Source organism: Amblyraja radiata, chromosome 21 (genome assembly GCF_010909765.2).
Source record: "Amblyraja radiata isolate CabotCenter1 chromosome 21, sAmbRad1.1.pri, whole genome shotgun sequence".
NCBI lineage: Eukaryota > Metazoa > Chordata > Chondrichthyes > Rajiformes > Rajidae > Amblyraja > Amblyraja radiata.
In genome coordinates, this window is record NC_045976.1 from 29492816 (window position 1) to 29512039 (window position 19224).

The window sequence follows — 19224 nt, forward strand, 5'->3', positions numbered from 1 at the left end:
TCCTAAACTAAATATAACACGCCCCTTTTATCTTGAAACCATCAGTTTAGATCTGGACTCCAGAGCCAGGGCAAACAACCTGTCAGCATAGATGCTGACAGGTTGTTTGCCCTGGCTCTGGAGTCCAGATCTAACCGATGCAATACAGTCATTGCTTTGAAAACAGAGGGTTTGTTAATTAGTTAGAACTAATTAACAAACCCTCTGTTTTCAAAGCAATGACTGTATTGCATCGGTTGCAACTCCCCATCATCACAACAACCTCAGCCCATACAAAGTCACCGCATTGTTCGAAATTCAAAATCTTATCACAGGACTGCTCTCCACTCCGCGTAAAAGTCTACTGGGTTTTGTTGCTTGCATGGTCTGATTTTCAAGGTCTGGGATGCAGAATGATGGTTCTGCTGTGGTTAGTAAGGGTGGAATGAAATATTAAAAAAATCATTTTTTGTCAATGTTTAGTATTGGACTTGTGGGGATGAAGAATATGAAACATCAATAATAATTTGGGAATCTCTGCTCTGAGTCTATCTTTCCTTCGGCAACATCCAATACCGATTCAGCTGCAAGCACAGAGGGCCATAAAATCAACACTTCAGTCCACGATTTATTTTCCCATTTTCACTGTTTATTAGTGATGCTTTGTTATTACTCTGTTGCTCTCAGCTCTGCTTGCAATTCGTTTTAAGCAGATAAGCTGTTCTGTCTACTCATGATTTAATCTTCAAAATGTTCCATTGTTTCAGTTTACACAACATAATATCATTTACCACAATGAGTTTCCAAAAATAGATAACAAAGATGGCCAAAAAACAAAGTGCTGGAGGAACTCAAGAGGGTCAGGCAGCATCTGTGGAGGAATGAATGGACAACATTCCCTCCGAAGATGCTGCCTGACCCACTGAGTTCCACCAGCACTTTGTTTTTTGCTCTATACTACAACACCTGCAATTTGTTGGCCTTCATCAGTCAGAGGATTGAGTATAGAAGTTGGGAGGTCATGTTGCAGTTGTATAAGACGTTGGTGAGACTGCATTTAGAGTATTGTGTTCAGTTCTGGGCACCATGTTATAGGAAAGATATTGTCAAGCTTGAAAGGGTTCAGAGAAGATTTACGAGGATGTTGTCAGGGATGGAGGGTCTGAGCTATAGGGAGAAGTTGAGTAGACTGGGTCCTTATTCCTTGGAGCGCAGGAGGATGAGGGGTGATCTTATAGAGGTGCATAAGATCATGAGAGGAATAGATCGGGTAGATGCATAGAATCTCTTGCCCAGAGTAGGTGAATCGAGGACCAGAGGACATACTGTGGGTTCAAGGTGAAGGGGAAAAGATGTAATAGGAATCTGAGGTGTAACTTTTTCACACACAAAGGGTGGTAGGTGTATGGAACGAGCTGCCTGAGGAGACTATCCCAATGTTTAAGAAACAGTTAGACAGGTACATGGACAGGACAAGTTTGGAGGGATATGGACCAAACGCAGGCAGGTGGGACTAGTGTAGCTGGGACATGTTGGCCGGTGCGGGCAATAGACAATAGGTGCAGGAGTAGGCCATTCGGCCCTTCGAGCCAGCATCGCCATTCAATGTGATCATGGCTGATCATCCCCAATTAGTACCCCGTTCCTGCCTTCTCCCCATATCCCGACTCTGCTATTTTTAAGAGCCCTATCTCGCTCTCTCCTGAAAGCATCCAGAGAACCTGCCTCCACCGCCCTCTGAGGCAGAGAATTCCACAGACTCACCACTCTCTCTGAGAAAAAGTGTTTCCTCGTCTCCGTTCTAAATGGCTTACTCCTTATTTTTAAACTGTGGCCCCTGGTTCTGGACTCCCCCAACATCGGGAACATGTTTCCTGCCTCTAGCGTGTCCAAACCCCCCAACAATCCCACATGTTTCAATGAGATCTCCTCTCATCCCTCCAAACTCCAAGAGTGTACAAGCCCAGCACACGACAGTCCCGCCAAGTTGAGTCGAAGGGCCCGTTTCCACACTGTATCACTCTATGACAACAAAATCAATGATTTTGTATATGTATGATTTAAACTTGAAAGTGCTATGATGAGTGCATGCAGCATTCAACATACGGTCATCCGTATGACAGATTTTTCCTTCCTAATTTTTCTTGGCCGCAGCTTAAAGAACCTTTATTTCATTTTAAGACACAAAGAAAGTGCTGGAGCAATTCAGCAGGTCAGAGAACAAAGATAGATGATATTTCAGATTTCTTCAGTGATTCTGTCAGTCTGAAGTATGGTCCCGATCCGAAATGCACCTATTCATGTTCTCCAGAGATGCTGCCTTACCCACGGTTACTTTAGCACTTTGTATCCTTTTGTATTAACCAGCATCCACAATTCTTTGTTTCTCTGTGTCATTTTGACTGCCTTTCTTTTGAACTTTACCCTCTTTAACACCCGACAAACTGGGTGTAAGACAGCCCCCCTATCTCTCTCACCCTCCCTTTAAAACAGCGCCTGACACATGCTTTCCCCACTATTTGTCACACTGCAAATGGCTGAAAAAGTTAGAAATTCAATTAATCAGAGGTAGCATCTTGTTTTTCAAGGTTATTGCTCATTAGATTCTAATTTTCAACTTCAAAAAGAGCAACTCAACCAGATCCAATTTTCTTCAGGTCAGATATCATTGAAAATAGAATTCCCAAGTTAACACACATCTATGGCTATGGATTCTGACAATATATCTAAATAAAACAGCACAATTCCCTCTCCACTAACTGCTACACACCTATTGCTCAATATTTTCAGTGTTTCTCAATATTTTCATATTTTTCTAAGTGTTTACCATTATCTTTCAAAGCACTTTGTATTTTTTCCACATTATTTTCTTCCAAGGATTTTTCTTTATGAGTGAACATTTCAAAATCTTTGTCTTCTCTTCCAGTATTTCTTTCTCCTTTCAGTACAAGTCTTCTCTCCATGGGAACGGTGTAGAGGACAGAAAACTTGTCCTTTTTTGAAATATGAGGCACTTTGGTGTCAGCTCAAACAATGGCAAGTGATCAAAACAATTACAAGGAATTTTAAAACTAATGCAGCACTGAGTCTCAAACAGAGCTGCTGACAGTGGTATCATCTGCAACAGAGATTTATAAATACTTAAATCACCCAGATCTAGCCTATACAAAGGCTTTTCACAGAATTCTGTTAATTGAACAGTATCTAATTGGACAAATGGGCATATGCTTTGGTACAGATTTGATGGACCTCCAGCTTTGTCAAATGCCAACAAAACACAAGGTACTTGAGCATGTAGACATGCAAAAATAGATGGAACCAACAAAAGGTTAATAATGTTTCTCTGCTGATTTTTGTCATGTTTTTATTTTAGGTATGCGTAAGAAATTTAAACTATGCTGATATTTCCGAACATGGTTTTTTTTCAAAAGTGTAACTGGATTCTTTGTTTGGTCAAGAGCAGAGATGGGCTGAACAGATGAGCAGTTAAAATAAAGGAAATTCAGAACAGAAGAGTACGAGTTAATACATTTTGGCATAAGGTAAAAGAGCATAAAGGGCCTGTCCCACTTACGCAACCTTTACAGGCGACTGCCGCCACCCGCGATAGGTCGCCGAAATTTTCAACATGTTGAAGATTCAGCGGCGACCAGAAAGACGCTACGATTCTTTGGAGACCTCTCACGACCATACAGGCGACCCCTGGCGACATGTCACACGTGACCTCTCACGACCATAGGAGACCTCTCATGACCATACAGCCTGCAGCGTCTTTCTGGTCACCGCTGAATTTCCAACTTGTTGAAAATTTCAGCGACCTATCTCGGGTGCCGGCAGTCGCCTATAAAGGTCGCATAAGTGGGACAGACCCTTAAGAGAGAAACCAGAGACTGCTTGAGAAACATCTAAGGAGGACAATAAAGCACCTGCAATCCTTGGGTTCACTATTAAGAGGCAGATGTTACAAATGTCAAGAGTTAGAAAGTCATATAAACCATTAAAAAATGTTACTCAACCACACATCTGGCCACCACGCTTTAGGGGAGATGAACATAACCATCCTCAAACTGTATATCAAGCTACATTAAAGTTAAAACTGAATTAAATTAAACAGACCCATGACCCTAACCAGAGCACAATGTTTAGACATGCAAAAAGGACTTCCAGCTCAATTTACCTTACACACTTCCACCTACAAACACCTGAGGACTGGTATCTCACAACCTTTGTCCTGAAAATCTCAATATTAATTCCATTCCTCATGAAATGTCACAATATCAAGTCTAACATGGCCAAAAAAGTATTGATCATCACCTTCCTCAGTTGGCAAATGGTAGAAGTGGCCACTGCCGAGCCTCTCTGAAGAGAAGGTTCCATCTTCACACCAATTACATTTTTCGTTTTCCTTGACAATAATTTTACTACTGATCTGGCAGCTCAAAACTGTGGACCATCAGCAACTGAAATGAACATGACTGCAACCATCCAAAGAAAAATAAGGCAGCGTGCCTTAATGATTACCGTCCAGTGGCTCTAGCTTCCACCCCCATGAATTGCTTCGAGAGGCTGGTCATGGCGGCACATTAACTCCAACCTCCCAGATAGCCTTGATCCACTGCAGTTTGCACACTGTAGCAACAGGCCTTGGCAGATGCCTTTATCTTGAACTTACACTTATCTCTGGAACATCTGGATAACAAGGACACCTACAGTGCCCTCCATAATGTTTGGGACAAAGACCCATCATTTATTTATTTGCCTCTGTACTCCACAATTTGAGATTTGTAATAGAAAAAAAAATCACATGTGGTTAAAGTGAACATTGTCAGATTTTAATAAAGGTCATTTTTACACATTTTGGTTTCACCATGTAGAAATTACAGCAGTGTTTATACATAGTGATGGAAAGACTATGTGCTGAGAGCTCTCTTATACCATTACTAAACATGACTGGAGGCAATTAAACACACCTGAGCAATTACAAACACCTGTGAAGCCATGTGTCCTAAACATTATGGTGCCGTGAAATGGGGGGGAATATGTATGAACACAGCTGTAATTTCTACATGGTGAAACCAAAATGTATAAAAATGGCCTTTAATAAAATCTGACAATGTGCACTTTAACCAAGTGTTATTTTTTTTCTATTACAAATTTTAAATTGTGGAATACGGAGGCAAATAAATAAATGATGGGTCTTTATCCCAAACATTATGGAGGGCACTGATGTCAGCTGATGTTTTTTGACTATTGCTTTGCCTTCACACCATAATCACAACCAAATTCATCTTCAAACTCTTGCACCTAGGAGTCAGCAACCCCCTTTGATGCTGAATCCTTGACCTGCGGACCCATAGATCACATTCAGTGAGGGTAGGCAATAAAGCATCCTCCATGATAAGTCACAACCCACAGTCTTGAGTGGAGTCTGAGAATCATTTCCTCCAGATTCACGATCAGCTTCTTCCCATCGACCACCTTGTTCTTGCACCACACTGCACAACCACCACCACAAACCTAGCTCAGTACAAAATCATTATGGACTTTGTGTAAAGTTGCACTACATACTTCAGTTTACACATTTATGGTTTGGTCACCAAGCATAACTGATAATTTATTATGCAATTGTTCGTTGTACATTTGTGTTGTTACGTGAATGTGTCTGCAAAATCTCAGCAAGAATTTCATTATTCCGGCTGGTGCATATAACAATTAAACACATTTGACTCTATTGTCCCCATCAAGCATCCAACAGTGGTTCAAGAAAGAGTGCTCCAAGCTACCTAAAAATAAAGTGCCAATTTGGTGAGGCTGTAATTCTGTGTGCTAAGCAGTAGAAACAGCAAATAGTGGACAGAGCTAAGCAAAGTCACAACCACCAAATCAGATCAAAACCCAACAGTATAATCATATCTAATCATGAATCATGGTGACTAATTAATAGCTGGTATCAGGAGGCAGCTTTAAAGAATATCATCCTTAATGATGGAGAATCCAGCCTGCGTGTTAAACCAAGACTGAAGCATGCACAATCATGTTCAGTCCATACTGCCAAACAGATGATCCATCTTGGCTTCCTTTCAAGATCTCCATCATCACATAGAACCATCCAATTCACTTCATATGGCATTAAAATGGCTAAAAGTACCAGATAGAACAAAGACCGAGACTAGGCAACACATCAGCTGCAATACTGAAGACTTGCAGTCCAGAGTGAGCAGGTGTCTAGCCAAGCAGTAACAGTCATAAAATTGGCATCTCATTGATAATGTGGAAAATTGCCCAGGTTCTAATGGTGGAAAGCAAAAGAAACATAGTCTGATAAATCGCCAACCGGGCCACTCTCAATCAAAGTGCTGGAAGGTGTTCTTGACAATGTTAACAAAAAGCTACATGCCTAGCGTGAGTCTATTCATCAAAATCCAGTGTTGGGTTTTTTCAGTAACAAAAATGCAGGCTTCATCATAGCTTTAGTTTGCATATGGATCAAAGATCTGTATATCAGAGGTGTTGCAAAGGCATTTCAGCAGCTTTTAAACCAAATGCGGCATCGAGGAGGCACAGTAAATCTGAAGTTAACTGGATTAAAGGGAAGGAAATATACAATGGATTCATACCTCAGACAAAGGAAGATAGCAGCAGTTAATGGTGGTCAATCAATCCAGCCCGAAGACATTATGCAGGAAAATCTCAGAGCAGTGTCCCAGGCCCAATTACATCTATAGCTTCCTCAATAACCATTCTTCCATAAAGTCATCATTGGAGATGTTTACTGCTATTGCACAATGTTCAAGCCATATACAACTCCTCAGCCGATGAAACAGTCTACACCTGTATGCAGTAAGACCTAGATAACATTCATGTACAGTTTAATTGCAAGTAACATATGTTCCTCAAAAATGAATGCCAACAAGAAGGCATCTAACTACTAATAGCCGAGTTCAATGTCATTAACACAATCAACATCTTGACATTACCACAATTAACACCGTGAACCAGAAGATCAATTGGACAGCCATACAAACACCATGACTACAAGAGCAGAGTGGAAATTGGGTATCCTTTAATGAAAAACTTCACTTCTTTTTTTATTTTAATTTTTTTTATTTGTATTTTTGTTATTTGTTTATTTTTTTTGAAGTTAATACAGTACAAAACAGTACAGTGGAACCTAATTTTAGGTGCCAACTATGTCATACCGTAATCCATTCTATGTACAACCTCTAGTTTTATGTTATGAGAACGAAGTAAGCAAGACAAGAAAAAGAAAACAATAGAAAGGGGAAAAAGTGGAAAAATAGATGGTAGAGAGTAGAAAAACGTGAAGTGTGTATATAAAAAAGAAAAAAGAAAAAAGAAAAAGTGGAAAGTAGAAATAGAAGAGAAGGCCCCTTAAAAGAGAATTTTTCAAATCTGTATTCGGAGATGTAGATCTATCCACGTCATGAACTGAAATCAGCAATCCTTATGGTACCGCTGCATCACATGATTCCAAAAAGTCGATGAAAGGAGACCAACTCCTTAAGAATTGGTCATATTTATCTATTAGTCGGAGTCTCATTTCTTCAAGGCGTGCTATGTCCATCATATTCCTAATCCACATTTTAACAGTTGGTATGGTTGTATTTTTCCAAAATTTAAGTATCAACTTCTTTCCAATTATTAACCCATAATTTAAAAAAAACACTTTGATCTTTATTTAAATTGGTATCTTCTCCTATTATTCCAAATATAATCCATTCCATTTTGGGTTCTATTCTTGACTTGAAGAGCTTTGTAAATATACCAAATATATCACTCCAAAATTTATTCAACTTTGTACATCCTACAAATGAATGCGTTATATTAGCGTTTTGAAACAAACATTTATCGCATCTGCGAGAGACGTTTACTTCACTTCTGACAACTGAAAGACTCTCCGCCATCAACAATGCACAAATCAGGAGCGTGATCAAATATTCTCCAATGAATGCAATTTGAGCAACACTCCAGAACCATTGAGAACAAAGTAGCCTGCTTACCTATCACTATCTTAAATCTCCATTCCCTTCACCACTAGCTGCAGTTTGTACTACAGGTGCACAACCTTTTATCCGGAGTTCCAGAAACCGAAAAGCTCCGAAAACCGGACATTTTTTCCAGGATGTCGTCTGCACACCAAAGCTCGCATTTGGCGCCAAACTTGACCCGAAACGACCCACGGTCAACCCAGGTCTGTACTACTGTAGCGGCGGCCTCCTCCTCGGAGACCGGGGAGACACTTAAACATCTGTAAATCATTGCTTAAATGTTAGTCAGTTAGTTTGGAGGGCTTTTATGTGAAGGGGGGGGGTGAAGGGGGAAACTTTAATTCTTAGTCCCCTACCTGGTCGGAGAGGCGGGGAGCGAGCAATGCCTTACCGGGTCGCTGTGCAGTAAGCTCCAGAGTGCTGTCTACCTAATCTACGCTAAAAATCTTCCATTCGGATATCCGAAAAACTCAGAAATCCGAGAAGTGTCTGGTCCCAAGGCTATCGGATAAAAGGTTGTGCACCTGTATCTACAAAATGTAGTGTGACACCAGGTTATTCTACAGACATTGCTAGCATGGCAATGAATTATTGCCCACCCCTAAGTACCTTGATTTAAAAAAAGAGGCTTATGTCAGAAATAGGCAGTGTGGGATCAAATGAATTCCATTGCCATATTGAAACACACAAGATCCTGTCAACGTAGATGTCAAGATATGTTCACTTGTGGGGGAGACACAAACAAGGGGACATAGCTACAAAATATGGGCTAATCATTTAAAACCGAGGTGTATCAAAACATCTTCATTCAGAGGGTAGTGAATCTCTGGAATTTTCTGCCCCAGAGGATTGTGTAGACCATATCATTAGATATTTTTAAGGTGAAGTTAATTGAAGGATATGGAGAACTGGCATAAAAGAGGTCAGTATAGATCAGCCATGATCGTATTGAATGATTAGGCAAGTTTTAGGGTCCCAATGACCTATTCTTGCTCCTATTTGCTTGTGTTCAGGTCTCTAAAAGACAATCAACTTTCAGTGGATTAGGGGTTGCCTCGCCAGTGGATATTTCACACCTCGTGGACAAATAAAAGTAAAAACAATGCACAATTGAACTTTGATTATAAGAATTAACCCAAATTCAATCAAAAACCTTTAAAATTAGTCAAAGCGATAACGTTATTGCCATTACACTGCCCTGACGGTGGTTCCGATTGGTCTTTCGCATTAGTACAGCATTCCAACTACATGTCACTACAAAACACTGCACTTTCAACTTCCGACCATAATGATGAACATACAAGCTATGCCAAGAACTCCGACTACTATCCGTCGATGTATCAAACTATATCTTTTATTCAGTGTCTCTCACTCAGGAACGTACCAAAAAAGGAATTAAGTCAGTTTTACTATATATGGGAAATGCCCATTGTGGCAATGGTACAAAGAATCCTGAGTACATTATTGTAGAATACTAAATTATTCAGGCTTGTTTCCAAAGCAGCCTTGCTTAAAACACACAGAGCAAACCCCAAAGCAAATATTTCCTTTGATGGGGAATGATAAAGGTTTCTAAATGGCGAATGCAAAGTGATATGAATAAACTAAAATCTACCAAAGGGAACATCGTACAAGCATTTCATTGATTGTGTTCAGTGAATAATCACGACTTTGTCACAGCGTGGTGCAAGCCAAGGCCTGGACTGGATTGTTGAATGTTTGCAACAATAAAAAGGAGTATTGTTAAGTGAAGTTGCTAGTAATTTGTACAATAAATCATTTATTTACGCATCATTCAGCATTGCTTATAATCTCAAACATATGACCTGGTGGACACTGGTGTTGAGGGCTTTCTGCATTGTTAGCAGTTGTAGATATTAGCACGGTACATTGAACAAAATCTCTCTTTACACAGGAACACAAGAAATACGAGAAGGAATTGTTAAATTGGTCCCTCGAGTTTGCTCCATCATTCAACTTCACTTTCTACCCCAAACACAATTTCTGTCATTTTCCCCATATCCCTCGATTCCTCTAATATCCAGAAATCTATTGATCTCAATTTTGAGTGCAATGATTGAGCCTCCACAGACAACCAGGATAGAATTACAGAAATTCACCACTCTTTGAGTGAAGAAATGTCTCTGCATTACAGCCCTATGTGGCCCAACATTTATGTTGACACTGTAACCATGTCTTCTATGAACTTTGTGCATTATGATGAGGTCACCTCTCATTATTCTAAACTCTAGAGAACAGTCTAGCCTACTCAACCCCTCCTCATATGACAGACCTGTGATCCCAAGGATAAGTCTGATAAATATTCACAGCATTCACTTACGGCAAGTACATACATCTTTAGATAAGGAGATCAAAAATATATACATATTCCAGGTGTGGTCTCGCCAAAGTGCTGTATAACTCTAGTAAGACAACCTTACTCTTGGACTCAAATCTTCCAGCAATAAAGACCAAGATATTATTTGACTTCTTGGTTATCTGCGGAATTTGCATGTTACAAAGAGACATAGAAAATAGGTGCAGGAGTAGGCCATTCGGCGCTTCGTGCCTGCACCGCCATTCAATATGATCATGGCTGATCATCCAACTCAGTATCCTGTACCTGCCTTCTCTCCATACCCCCTGATCCCTTTAGCCACAAGGGCCACATCTAACTCCCTCTTAAATATAGCCAATGAACTGGCCTCAACTACCTTCTGTGGCAGAGAATTCCACAGATTCACCACTCTGTGTGAAAAATGTTTTTCTCATCTCGGTCCTAAAAGATTTCCCCCTTATCCTTAAACTGTTTCCCCCTTATCCTTAAAATGTTAGCTTTCAGTGACTTGTGTACAAGGACACCCAGATCGCTTTGAGTGTCAACATTTCCCAAACTCTTACCATTTAAAAAACACTAAGCATTTCTATTTTTTTTTAATTAAGTGGATCACCTTACATTGTTCTCTCCAACTATCACATTATTGCCCACTCACTTACCTTGTCCAAATATCCCTGCATTAACATCACCTCTCACCTGTCTACTAATTGTCATCAGGAAACTTGGAAATTTAAATTTGATTCTTCAATCAGAAGTCAACATAAACTATGAACAGATGTGCTCCCAGCAACAATTCCTGCAGTGCTCCCCACATTTCCATGCCAACCTGAGAAACACCAGTTTATTCCTATTCTCTGATAATCATGTCTCAATCCACATTAACACCCTCAACGTCAAATTCCGAAATTCCAAATATGCCACATCCCTTGGCTTCCTGCATCCACTTTATTAGATGCCTCCAGAACGGACCCCACACCACCTGCCATCTCCCCCGGACCACCCCACAATAATGCAGGAAAGTGAATCTGGATTTTCCTTTCAGAAATCCAAATGGTCATGTTCTTAATTACAAATTCCTCCTTGTTGCCAATATCAGGCCAACAGGTTTAGGTTTTTGCAAAAATGCAGTTAAAACTGAAAAATAATATGGCATTATTGAAAGAGAACAGAAAGTGCAATGCCCTGCCAAAATTCTTCCTATCACTGAAATTTTGCAAAGGACAAAAATAGTCATCACTTATGTCTAGTCAATACTCCCTGTTGTTCAAATTAATCAATCGTTGTGAATTACTTGTTTAAGATATTTTTTAAAGTGCGACATAATACAGGTTTTTAAATACAAAAGAAGCCAAAGTTCATCTTTATGATAACCCCCCTCCCCTCCTGCTCCACCGGGAGCAACTGTTATACATACTTGTTAAATGGTGCAGGTACACGACTGTACTGACCTTCATAGGGGTTTCATTTGGGACAAGGATTCAAGTTTGAAGTGGACCTGGCTCTAAGAGAAAATCTTTCCCTACACTTAACTAGTGACAAGTAATGGAGAAACATAGCTGACAAGTATTTTTCTCACAAAAGGACACAAAATGCTGGAGTACTACAGTAACTCAGCAGGTCTGGCAGCATCTCTGAAGAACATGGTTAGGTGATGTTTCAGGTTGAGATCCTTTTTCAGACGGACCTGCTGAGTTACTCCAGCACTTTGGCATCCCTTTGTGTATTAACCAGTAGCTGTAGTTCCTTGATTCTGCAAGAAAGTTTCTCACATCCTCCTGTGAGCTAAATTTTAGGAGAAACGGATAGGATGCAAAATTGCGGAGGAGGATTCAAAATCCAACAATGATTTGGCTGATAGAATCAGAAAAATCACAACATTAAAGAGAAGTTATTTGGCTAATCACGTCCACAGCCAGTTGAAAAAGAGCAGCCCAGGCTGTGGTCTAACTAGCGTTATATATTGTTCTGTCATCATAAAATGCTGCAATACTCAACTGGCCAGGCTTCATCTGTAGAAAAAATAAACAAAGTTAACATTTCAGATTGAAGAACCTTCATCAGAAATAGGAAGGTGAAAAGAGCTACAACAAATTTCTTTGTTGACAGTTCTTAATTTGTGCCTTTGCAAATGGATTACTTTGGAGAATTGATTCAATCATCTGTCTACCGCAGAAGTTAAACAATCGTGCCTGTAATGAATCAGTTTATCTCTTCCCCTTCTCGCTTAAACAACAGGACAAGGTTGGCAGTGTTCCAACCTTACAGCATGACTCCTGTTGCCAGGGAAGACTGAAAAATCATAGTCAGCACCTCCCCAATTTCCTCTCTTTTAAAAGTCTGATAAACACTTCTTCTCCATGCGCTCATCCATCCACTGGCAAAGCCTATAAGTCCATTATTATTTCCTTTCTTAATAGGGCACCCCACACTTCCTGTATGAATATCAACATCAGCATCATCCACGCCTGCTGTGAAGATTGCTGCACAACATTTATTAGAAATCTTGTGCACATCCTCGGCCTTGAAACAGGTTACTGTACAAACAAAGCAGTATTCAAATTATCAAGCTATTTTTCCCAACCTTCCTATGCCCCCCTGATCCCAAAAGATCAAACAGTGGAGTACGTTTCTTTTAAAAAGCTCTTGGAATGCCATCTGGTAACCACATGGGTCAGAATCTAGTGCTGGAAACATTCTGGGCTGTATTCATCATAACCAAAGCATTTGAAGAATACAAACAACAGCAAATTCTCAGTTCAAATAGTCATCCCTTGCTTGATTATACACATTCACATCTGTTACACGAGCCTCGTTGTTTAAAATGGTTTTGTACTGTTTTCAAGTCATGCAACTGAAAAGGGAACAAACATTTGTTGTCTTGATGCACACCTTGTGGATGGTTAAAATAATTTTGGGGCACCAGGAGTCACTTAACACAGGCTCCCCAGTCTTAGATCTTCTCTTGGGAATCTCATTTCTAGCTTATGGTGACAGACAGAATGCGGTTGGGGGATTTAATAATACGAACACTATCAAATATCGAGGGTGGGTAATAATAACTAATTGTTTAGTACTACTGCGATGTGGGTTATTTGGCACTTCTCAGCCCTTTTTGGATTTGTTGGCTAGGTCATTTGCACACAGGCACGGACTATTTTATCTAACCAGATACGAGCAGACACAAGAGACAACAGATGCTGGAATGGAAATTTCTGTACTGACCTGGTTGTCCTGGGCCTACTACACTACCAGTGTACGGCCACACACAAACTGGAAGAATAGCCTCGTATTCCACAACAAAAAGGAACTGATGATGTGGGTCTATACCAAAGATTGACAAAAAATGCTGGAGTAACTCAGCAGGTCAGGACATATCTCTGGAGAAAATAGATAGGTGATGTTGGGACTCTTCTTCAGACTGATTGTAGTAGGAAGAATGGGGGGGGGGGGGGGTGGGGGACTAGTTAGTGAACATAGAGTGGATGAGGTTGGTGGAGGAACTGGTGCAAGGTCAGCCAAGGTTCAGTGGGAGTGGGGAGAAAAAGTAAGCGGGGGGGGGGGGGGGGGAGAGAGAAAGGAGGGGGGGGGGGGGGGGAGAGAGAAAAGGAGGGGGGGGGGGGGGGGAGAAAGGGTGGCGTTTGTAGAAGTTACCTAAAATTGGAGAATTCAATGTTCATTCCATTGGGTTGTGCTGTGTGGTTATGATTGCTGTAGCTAACCAAGCCTCATATTCTCTTGGATAGCCTACAGCTCAACAACATGGACACCAAATTCTAAACCTTCAGGTAAACACTCCTGTCTCCTTCTCATCTCCCACCCACACATTTATTTGCTTCCAGTTCCCTGCTCTCATTGTCTACTTCCTTTCCTGTCCTCTATCCACTCATCACCCACCCCTCCATACTCCATTTATTGTCATACACACCAGGGTGCAATGAAATTCCTTGCTCGCATGAAGCTCATAGATTAAACTGTAATGATAAAGACAACAATAAATTTGAATGCAAAACAGCAGAATGGTGCAAGATTATAGAATCTTTACCATATTCCTTTGTAATTTGATCTGTTCCCTAGAGAACTAGCCCAACATCTCCAATCTATCCAAAAGGCTGAAACCCTTCATACTTGGAAACATTTCATAAATAATTTCAGCATCTTCCCTAAAGTGTTCGTATCATTTCTAAAGTAGCACCAGAACTGCACATATTACCCCAGTCCAAAGAAGGGTCCTGACCTGAAATATCACCTATTCATTTCTCCAGAGGTACCACTGAGTTACTCCAGCATTTTGTGTCTTTTTTTGGTAAACCAGCATCTGCAATTCCATGTATCCACATACCATCCCAGTGATTGCTCAACCCCTGGTACATAAAAGTTCACCATGACATCCATGTTCTTGTTTTCTACTCCTTTATATATAAACCCCAGGATCACATTTCATTTTGTCAATCTGTCCTAAGGTTTTCCATGAAGTATGCTTGTATATAACCCTAGATTTATGTATTTGCACCCGTTAGCGCTGTGCTGTTTCTCATCCTTCCTTCCAACATGAAAAACATGACATTTGTGATCAGCCATGAATGGCGGTGCTGGCTCGAAGGGCTGAATGGCCTACTCCTGCGTCTATTGTCTATTTCTAATCTACCCACCCATTCCACATGTTTGCCTACATCTACACGAGATCTATTATTGGGTAGGCTTGAGATGAAGTGCTCCTAAATGAGTTTAGTATAGACGATTTCTTTATGATCAGCCTCGATCGAGTGGGCCAAAGATCCTTCTTCAAGCATTCATTACACCTTCAGATTTTTGGATCATCATCAAAGTTAGAAACAGAACAGACACCTAAGTTTAAGATTAAAAATAATGATCACAACCATGCATTTCTATCCCGACTCATAATAACCTTTCACGACTACTTGTTCTTTAGCTAATTCACTTTCCATGCTGCTGTAGCTGCTTTTATTCCATAATCTTTAGTCTTGATGACACCTATTACATGACACCTGATCAAATGCTTTTAGAAGTTCACGTGCCACATTTCTCTCATTTTGCCTATCCTCTACATCAAAGAACGATGGAATTTGCTGTTAACCAATCTATACTTAGTTCCTCTAATCAACGTACATCGAAATGATCAATTTTGCCACCTTTTCTGAACATTTGCAATTTTCTAGTCCCCATGTCCCACCCTAGCATCTTTGGAAGATTATGACGTCAGTCTGCAATTTCCTCCCTCATTAATCTGGGATGCATTGCAGTTGGGCCAGAATAAATGCCCACTTTAAGTGCACCCAGCCAATTCCCAAACTTCCTGTGTTCATTTTTTGTCTATCCTGAAATCTTAATTCATCTTCCTTTGCTGAAAATTTCGCAGAATCATTCTCCTCATTGAAGACTGGTGTAAAATATTCATTTAGTACCTTGGCTTCCATGAGTAGATTTAATTTTTTGTCTCCAATTGAACATCTTTTCCTGTTCACATGGCTCCAAAATATATTTGGCTTGTTATTTGTTTGCTGCCAGTCTTTTCACATACTCTCCCTTTACAACTGCAGCTTGCCTAATGTGCCCAGTTCCTATTCATAACATGGAACATAGTGATTTGAGAGATCATGTTACTAAAGAAAGATGAAAAATCAGGGCAAGAGCAAATTAACAATTTTGTCTTCAGTTTGGAGCTACAGCAGTACCACTTCTTGCTGAATTCCATCTGTCTGAAAACCAACCTGAGACAAGGGAACCCCATGTGAAAATCTTGCAGTGGAATTTTCTCTGCCATTTACTTGCCTGGTAGCATTTCATCTAAGTTGTGTCAATACGGAACCCAAGACTGACAGGTTTTTGCTAGAGTTCCCTTCCTTAGTTTTCACCAAAAGCTCCAGCTGTAAAGAGAGCCATATTTTACCATCCAAATAGTAAGTTTTTGTTGTTTTATTATACACTTGATGGGTGGTCATAGATTACATGGATGCATTTCTGACCAAGTCATCAAAGGTAACATGGTTAGCAACAGCACCCTCACAAAATAATGCAGTACAGATACTGTGGACACGTCTTTAATATGATGAACATACATAAGCTAATAAATACAAACAAGGACATCAAAGTCTGTTACAAGTTCAAACCCAAAGTAACATGTTTTATTATGTGCCACAAAATACTAAGTACTGCAGAAAAGGGAAACTGTACTCATTTTATTTTATTAAATTCACACTTGTTAAAATAAGCCAAACCATCTCAACTGAAAGATTTATTAAAACCCAGCTCTGCACAGCTAATCAAATTTCTAACCAAATATCTCCAGTTAGCAAGCAAGATCTTTTGATCTACCTTACTTTTGAAAACTCTCTGAATTGACCAAGTTTTGGGATGAATCTAAAGAACATCTGATTTTAAGGTCTATATTTGATTCTACTAAAAGGATCTCAAGCCAAAGACAATGGTGGAGATCAAGGGATGTTCCAGTTTCCAGTATTGGACTTTTAAGATGGACACACAATGCTGGGGTAACACAGAGGGTCAGGCAGCATCTCTGGAGAAAAGCAATAGGTGACATTTCAGGTCAAGACACTTCTTCAGAAAATGATTGAGAAATGATTGAGAAAATAATTAGTCTTCCAATTTCTAATATTTAAAATCTTAAGGAACAAGCCTTCACACCTATTATAGTTAACTTTGTCAGATATGTTTCTTAAGACTCGTCCGTTAAACAAATGGAAAGTATCAACCATCAGTGTCTGAAGCAAATTCAGAGTGTGTCTTTCATGCCACTACACCGATTTCATCCCATCCCATGCACTTCAATGTCAAACTCTCTTGGTAAGATATTTGGAAAAGCATGGTCTAGCTGTGCTCAGTTCAGTTTATTGTCGCGTGTACTGAGGTACAGTGAAAAACTTTGAAATGAAGAGCTAGCCCCACCATTATTTTACATCTAACATTTGCACCCTTGTGCCAAATCACCTGTGAGCTTAGAGGAACACTTGTGTACAATGGCCAATAAGTATGCTGGCTGTAACCAATTTATGAAAGGTCCGTCTTAAGAAATCTCTAGAGGTTAAAGATGACTTTCTTTTATTCCAGCTCTGTTGATTCCGAGATGACTATGGAGATCAATGAGGGATCTGCAGCCTCTGCCACTAAGGGGCAGGAGGTGCCAAATGGGACATGTTGATGGTTTGTAAGGTTTTATTTACCAGTTTTATGCAATAATATTGCAATCTTAATTTTAGTTTAGTTTAGAGATACAACGTGGAAACAGACCTTTAGGCCCACCAAGTCCGCGCCGACCAACAATCTCCCGTACACAAGCTCTATCCAACACACTGGAAGCAATTTAGAGAAGGCAATTAACCAGCAAATCTGTACCTCTTTGGGATGTGGAAGGAAACCCATGACCGGCAAAAAACCCACGTGGTCACAGCAAGAATGTACAAACTCCAGACAAGGGGCACCCATAGTCCAGATCAAACCGGATCTCTGGTGCTGCAAGGCAGCAACCCTTACACTGTGCCACTGTGCAGCCCATGGCAATGCTTTGAAATCTCACCTTTCTTTGCGTTGTCTAAAGTGCAGTTTAAGTACAAAATAATCCCAGGTTACAGATAAACTCTGCCATTGTGGTCAGTTTTTTAATTAAAATTACCAAACCAAGGCAAACTAATAGATTGATTGATTGATTCAGCATTGAAACAACCCCTTCAGCCCACAGAGAACATGCCGCCCATCAATCTACCGTTCACACTAGTTCTACGCTATCTCACTTTTACATCGACTTCTTACACATCATGTGCAATTCAAAGAGGCCAATTAACCTACAAACCCAAACGTCTTTGGGATGTGGGAGGAAACCCACGCAGTTACAGCGAGACGTGCAGACTTCACACAGACAGCTCAAGGTCAGGATCGAACTTGGGTGTCTGGCGCTGAGGTAGCAGCTCTAAATTTCAAATCAGTTATCATACAGATAACTACTTTACATGAGACATTCCCTGTTAATATGAACTGAAAACTGCTTAAGAAAATGTTAGCATTGCTATCCATCTAACTGCAAATTGAACAGCTTGTAACAGCTTGGAAATTAGAGGCTTTTATGATGCCCAAGAAATAACACGTGGGAGAAATGGAAAGATGGAACTGCTGCCGCTATTCTGAAACAGTCAGCTAGCTTTAAAAAAGTTATTTTTTAAATTGTCATCCTTCTTTTCCAAGTCTTTGGTGGTCCAAATCTGCAAACGTTAGTTCCTCCACCCATGCAACCCAAGAAGTCCATCCTGCTTCTATCCTGTCCTCTGGGCCAGCGTTGCACCACTCTGTCTCAAATTCTGGAATTCCCACCTAATATCGTCACCTCTTATTATTAAAACTCATTCCTTGCTCATATATTTAAGGCAACTTTGTATCAAATTTCATTTGATTCTGTGAAATGTCTTGAATTTTACCATGCTAAAAGATGCTGGTATCCAATTTCAAAAAGTATCCAAGAACAAGCAAAAAAATAAAGACAATTTGAGAAAAGATGAAACTAGCAGATTTATTGTTCTCTTCACTTTTGCCTTGAAACCAAGTTGGTTTCTACCAGACCAGTATCCGAGTTCAAAGACCTCAGACATTTCCTCAGTCATAAGTTCACAGAACAGAACTGTTATGCAATACATAAGAGACATTCCACAGAAACAGCTAGATTACTGAAAAACAATTAGTGGGAGTGAAGTATAGCTGCAGCTGCAGTTATTTACAGAATTCACTTCCCTTTCCAAAAAAAAAGAAACAACTGATTGTCATACATGAACCAGAGCTGCATAAAGTATTTTGTAACGAATGTAGCATGGCAAGGTTGCACAATGTTTTTTATCATATGACTGGTAAACCAGTGACTGGTAAACTGGTGAACAT

The 19224-nt window shown here is 40.1% G+C and overlaps 1 protein-coding gene across 4 annotated transcripts in view; it reads right to left on the reverse strand.

Moving 5' to 3' along the window:
* plxnb2 (plexin B2) overlaps positions 1–19224 on the reverse strand; it is a 200609-nt gene that overhangs the window by 141129 nt on the left and 40256 nt on the right. The window contains exon 1 of one of the 4 annotated variants that reach the window (XM_033039920.1): positions 8540–8558. The exons of the other annotated variants lie outside the window; for them this stretch is intronic. The gene's annotated coding sequence lies outside the window, so the exon portion shown is untranslated. Of the gene's footprint in view, positions 1–8539; positions 8559–19224 lie in introns of those variants that run through there. 4 annotated transcript variants of the gene reach the window in all.